The following is a 6,791-nucleotide window of genomic DNA, read 5'->3' as shown; positions in this document are numbered from 1 at the left end:
GGTGAATTTTGGTAGGTAGTTGTACCCGCTCCTTGACTTGTTTTCTCACAAAGCGCCTTTGTGGTAAGCTCCTACATTTGGTCCTTTTTTAGGGAAGTCCTAAATTTGAGTTGAAATTCAGTTATGTTTGAACAATGGGATATTCCTGTTTTCAATTCGAAATGAGCCACTGGACATATTTTGCAGGCATTTGCTGGCAGGTATAATACAACTCCCTTGCTACTACCTGTTTTTTCTACGTGGTTATTGTCCTTGCCATAAAACTAAAACACCAGGCGTGCTTAAAATGTTTTCCTGGTATGTTTATAAAGAATATCTATTGTGTGATTTTTTTTAAACCTGAGCCCTCCTCATTTTTTCCTTCGCCATTTGGTCAAAGGTTGGAGCAGTACCCTCCTCATTTTTTCCTTCACCATTTGGTCATAGGTTGGGGGCGTTTCCAAAAAGTTGTCGGTCACATCTCAAAGTTCATCTGCTCCATCCAAATACCCCATAGTCTATATCTCAAATCCATACAAACCATGCAAAATATAAACCAACGTACTACGTATATATCCTACCTACCCTACGCTACTCATCATCGAGATGTCCATGACCTCCGTGTCGGGCTTCGGGTAGATGGCCGGGTTGGGGGCGTTTCCAAAAAGTTGTCGGTCACATCTCAAAGTTCATCTGCTCCATCCAAATACCCCATAGTCTATATCTCAAATCCATACAAACCATGCAAAATATAAACCAACGTACTACGTATATATCCTACCTACCCTACGCTACTCATCATCGAGATGTCCATGACCTCCGTGTCGGGCTTCGGGTAGATGGCCGCCTGCGGCAACTTCGGCTCGTCGTGGGACTCACTAGAGGTGAAGATTTCATCGATCTCCACCCTCTGCAGTCGGAGGGAAGCGCCGGTTGACCTCCACCGAGGCCTCTGCTGGATGGACTCCAGGATGGCGGTCTGCTCCACCGCCTTCTTCGCTTGGGTGACCTCGAACTTTTTCATGGTGTCCTCAATGGCAAAGCCCGCAGCCGGCTCCGCCTCCCACTCCGGCTCCACCGTGTCCTCCTCCTCTAGATCCGCCCCTCCATGGGCTGGGGGTACTACTCCGCCTCCGACTGCCACTGCTCCCCCTCTGGATCCTCCCCTCCATGGCCTGGGGGTACTGCTCCGCTATCGCGACCTTGAGGAAATGGTAGTAATACCTTCGTTATCCAACCGAATAGCAAAGGGTGTCACATACCTAAAATAGGAGGCCGCTAGATACACCTAAAGGGCAAGCACTTGCTTCCTAGCAAGGTCCATTGTTTAGATGTTTTCAAAGAATTATGTCACTCACTCGATGAGGTGCATTTTGGCAGGTAGTTTACCCGCTCCTTGACTTGTTTTCTCACAAAGCGCCTTTGTGGTAAGCTCCTACATTTGGTCCTTCTTTAGGGAAGTCCTAAATTTGACTTGAAATTCAGTTCAATTTGAACAATGGGATGCTCCTTTTTTAAATTGGAAATAAGCCACTAACTGAGCCACTGGACGTATTATACAGCTACTTGGTGGGGGGATTAATACAACTCCCTTGCTACTACCTGGTTTTCATCCTTGCCATAAACTGAAACGCCAGGCGTGGTTAAAATGCTTTTTCTGGTATGTTTATAAAGAAAACCTGAGCCCTCCTCATTTTTTCTTTCACCATTTGGTCAAAGGTTGGGGGCAGTGCCCCCCCCCCCAGCTTTGCCAATGGATGGGTTCTTCCTGATTAGTTCATTCGTATCTGGTAAGTTATTATGTGATCAATTGTGTCGTATTCTTAGAACAAATGTCATAACAAATCATGCATTGTTTCTATGGTTAGTGGAGGTGCATGTACTCTTGCCAACCTAGGATTGATATGAGGTTTGATATGGTTGTGTGCACGTCGATACATTCAGTGAGATGTGAAGTAAATCTCCACCCTCTGCTCATCGTGGGACTCACTAGAGGCGAAGATTTCGTCAATCTCCACCCTCTGCTGCCTAAGGAAGCGCTGGAAGCGCCGGTTGACCTCCACCGAGGCTTCTGTTGGATGGACTCCAGGATGGCGTTCCGCCGCCTCCTCCGCTTGGGTGACCTTAGACTTTGTCATGGTCTCCTCAATGGCAAAACCCGTAGGTGGCTCCGGCCCCACCGCGTCCTCCTCCTCCGGATCCGCCCCTCCATGGGTTGGGGGTACTACTCTGGCTCCGACTATCGCTGCTCCTCCTCCGGATCCGCCCCTCCATGGTTTGGGGGGACTGCCCCGCCTACGATTGTTGTTGCTCCTCCTTCGGCTCCGACGAGTCCCGAGGCAGGCCGACTACGATCCGAGCTTCGAGCCAAGCCCGAATCTCCTCGAGCAGCTGGAGGCGCCTCTCCGACGCCAGCATAGCGTAGGTGGTCACCCTCTGTCGGGCCATGGTTGTAGCAAAGATCGAGCAGAGAGCGGATCAAGTTGGCGGCGCGGAGAGCGAGAGAAGTGGATGTGGCTAGTGCTGGGGGTCGATGTCCGACTTAAATAGCCCGAACGCTCATCGGATTGTTGGGTCGTTGGGTTTCCGAGCGATTTCGTATGAGATCCGAACATTAGTCCGACGTGGCGGACGCGACGCATCCCGGGCCGCCTCATATCCATCCTAGAATGGTGCCGGATATGAGGGGTGCTAGTCGGCCCGAGCGCTTGAGACTGGTTTGAGGCAACCGGTCGTAGATGTTGTAAATTTGCTTTTGGACAATTGTAATTGTGTCCTTCTCCAAGCTAAGTTTGGTTTTGAAGAGCAGGCAGCATATTACAGCAGTTTGTTGTCATGTGTAGGACTCGAACCTACAACAAGTCAGTTAACAACCGACCGCTGAGGTACTAATAAAAGAACAGACTTAAGAAGCTGACTATCGTTCTTTGGACCAACCAGATTACCAGCAGACTACTCTTTCTTCTTTCTCTCTCGAGCTAATCACAAATCCTAGTAACTTGATTACTTGATGCTCCAGTGGAAATTATGATCGTGTTTCGACAAAATTATACTGTTTGTAGTTTAAATTTACCGATTTTGTATGTACATTGTGGCACCCCGAATGCTAAGATACCGGTCTACTCACGGTGGATTGTTGTACGCGCCCTCAGAGACCAGTACGAGGCAGGGAGTGATGTACAGGAATATCAAATAGAGTAAACGAGTGCTTAACCAAATACAGAAGTAAACGAGCAAAAGACAAGCGCCCCTGTTTGTAGATTAGTGCACAATAACAATAATAAGAATTCTTATACACCTAGCTGACACTATCCAGAAGTTCGATGATGGGAAAAACTGACTCCAAAATAGACGCACTTAACAAGACAACACGACATAGCAGGTTTTAAATAATTTTGTTCCAACATCCCATGAAGTAGCATCTCCTAACCATGGTTGAAGGACTGGTACACCGGAACCTGCAACATTAAGAACCGGTCCTTCAGAACGATGACATGAAAATAAAGTTGGAGTTTGTTACAATTAACAAACATTTCACATAATAATTGAGACCATAATTGCTGTTTGGAGGATATGTTTCGACTTCAAATAGCTAAACAACCAAAGGACCATCACGTGAGCAACTGTTGTGGCAAGCAATATAACGAAATTAAACTTGATAATTGAATCAAACATTGTATAGAATTGAGCATTGTTATTGTGAGGGAACAAAAGAGAGAAAGGTTGGATTCAGCAGCAAACAAGATACCACCAAACAACATTCTTATTTATTAACAGATTGCTCAAGAACCTTTCAAGCTTCAGGGGAAAAGCTTAGCTACCCCTTGTTTGCGACGGGGTCATAACTCATAACTACTACGGCCACTACCAGTACTATCTTGGGCATGACGAGGAAGAACTCGCTGTTATATAACATTCCCACCCTGCTTGGAAGCAATGAGCATAACAAAGTGCTACCAGCCAGATTAAGCCAAGTTATGTAAAGGGCTAAAAGCATGTGATATGTTGGTTTACTACTTTTTAGAACCCATAACAAAATGGCTACCTTGCATGATTAGAACACGCACTTAGACAACCTAACCTTGATATTATCCTTAAATACTGAAACAAATGATATGCAAGCTCAGCAGAATCATATAACAGGCTTACCTGAGAAATCACATGGCCAAGATTGTCATAGCAATGGGGGTACATCATTGCTGGGGTAGGCCACTGTGGGTAAACAGCAGTTCCAGAAGATCCCATCGATAAATCAGGTTGACCAAAGTACACAGAAGGTTGGTTCCTCGGCATGCTAGGAGACTGCATATAACCAACACCATACTGCACAAACTGAGGCACGGCAAAATTGAAGGCGCCTGGGCTCACGCCATAGTCAGGCACGGGGGGCCTAACATACCTGCAGAGGTGAACACATCAACACATTGATGGTTTGTAATCTCAACATTAAGACCCCATGGTGGCAGCAAAATTTAATAGGGTCACATGCTAACCTTTTGTAGTTACGATCGTAGTCAGGATCACTACGATCTTTTTCAGTGTCCTTAAAAACAGCAACCCTGGAACGGCTATTGAACGTGCAGCCCTTGTTCTCATCAACAGAAGGCTCAATATTCACCGGTTCGTTTCTGGCAACCGATAAAGCTCCAAAATCACTTGGGCCTACGACATCTGCAGGGATGGAACCATTGAAAATGCGTGCCCGTGCCTTATTGTAATCATCTATCCTCTCTTCAACAGTTTTAGCCGCACCATTGTTGGTTCCAGCACCATATGCACCATTTTGGGAAGCTTTGGGCCTTTGACAAATGACAAACTTAAGCTTTTCTGCTGCCTCAATATCATTTCTTGCTTGTTTAACGGGAACTTCTGATAAAGCAATAGCTGGATATTTGCTTTCAGGTGTTTTTCTCGCAACTATCCTGCTATTAGAACCATCAACTAAGCTATCTGCTACTGTAGTCTCTAAACCATAATGTTGTGCAACACGATGAGCAGCACAGCGGAGGTAAGAAGTTGGAAAATGCTGGAATTCAAATTCATGCAGGTGATGATTCTGCATAAATTTCTGTATATCCAATTCCATCCGCAAAACTGTTGTAGAGGAGAACAAAAATGATTATACGGTAATGGGAGATTAAAGAAGAGTTAGACAATGACATAGATATACATACAAAAAGCCAGAATAACTGAACACATAAAAATACAGTACAGTTTAACTGGTAGAAGTAAATACATAATAAAGAGGATAGAAATTGTAATGACCAGCAATAATCTTACAAGCTGCAAATTGACTGCATAAACCAAAATCAAGTAGCTTCAATACAGTCTATTACAGTTTAGCTGTAAATTAATTGTTTACACTGGTTACAGCACCTATGTTAAGATATTTATCATGTTATTCATGCAGTAAGTTAATCCATTTCATTCTTGCAAATACCACTATAAAATGCAAGAGAGCTGAACGAATTGGAAGAAGAACTTAAAACGAGTCACATACTCAAATTCAGGTAGATTTCTATACCTGTTGCACAGAGATATGATACTATAGCACTGACAGAAATTTTTGTTTGATGTTAATGTATAAAGCGTTGACAGAAATGCAAACTTAGACACCCCAAGCTGTGCGTGTGCAGAGCCATAGGTGAGGCATCCAAGAGAGCACTCCATCCAGGACTGCAGATTTCTGCTAAAGCTCAGAGGGACCAAGGTGCGCACCCCACACAGCTAAGGACGAGTTCGGACAGGAAGTGGAAACTGGAAATAAAAGGCAGAAGGTGGTAGGCACAAAGTTGGCCCTAAATTGCATATTCTAGGTTTTGGTCTAATCTATCACCCACATAAACTGAAAAGAAAGGAAATGAGGCACGTATAGTTGTGAAACAGCAGCAGTTGAAGGAGAGGTCAGCCGCAGCCTGCAAGTGAAAGAAGCTCATCCCCGTGACCTCATTGAGATGTTGAGAATTTCAGATTAGGATCACTAATCACCATCCTCCCTCCATGAAGCCCTTTCCTAATTACAGCAGCGACTTGTGCAATAATGGCTATCTCATCACTGTCTGTACACCTAACAGGATACAGCTGGTTTATCAAGACACAGGAATACTGGTCCAAACCATGAGTCTATTAACTACCGAAATAACAGCCACTTGTGGAATTGAGAATAAAATATCTAATGCAACTCTAATTGCCATTTAGGTAGAGAAAAGTGGAAACGCAGTATGTCCAAGGATAAATAACAATTAGAGTAGCAGGCACGGGACATCTCTAGAGAAATTTAGGATCACATAAGCAAGCATCTGCTCATTATTATCAGCAACAGTCACATATACTTGACCAATATCAACCAGAGCAAACTACTGCCTGCAGGAGTATTGTTCACTAAGCTAATGGAGAGTACAAAATCAGCACAATCAGCATTGTAGCAGGTAGCAACAAGGAAGCGCAAGCCACCAGTGTTCTAGCCTAGGAGATTGGCATACTGGCGGAATTCGATTAAATTTCGCCCGAATTACAGAACAACAACTACATCCTCTATATCCGAGCTACCTGAAGCATGAGAAGAATCGAGCCCCCAATTCGACGCCAGGGGCTATGCAATACGCCAAGAAACGAAGCCCTAGAAGCCAAGCGCGAATCCAATCCTAAATCGCACCGCATATCCACACGAGCCCGACGCGAACGACACATCCTCTTGCGAATTAAAGGCAGGGCGGCGGAACCCTAGCGGCGCGATGACGACGACGACAGAGATAGGGAATTGCGGGAAGAGATAAGGTTGCGATGCACGTACTCATGAGGCGGTGGCGGGG

The 6,791-nt window shown here is 45.1% G+C and overlaps 1 pseudogene; it reads right to left on the bottom strand.

Annotated features, from left to right (window-relative positions):
- Nucleotides 1-3,205: 3,205 nt before the first annotated feature.
- LOC125530140 lies at nucleotides 3,206-5,072 on the bottom strand (annotated as a pseudogene).
- Nucleotides 5,073-6,791: the final 1,719 nt, after the last annotated feature.

This window comes from Triticum urartu, unplaced genomic scaffold (genome assembly GCF_003073215.2).
Source record: "Triticum urartu cultivar G1812 unplaced genomic scaffold, Tu2.1 TuUngrouped_contig_6101, whole genome shotgun sequence".
NCBI lineage: Eukaryota > Viridiplantae > Streptophyta > Magnoliopsida > Poales > Poaceae > Triticum > Triticum urartu.
Note: the sequence above shows the minus strand (reverse complement) of the source record. Positions and strands in the feature narration are given on the sequence as shown.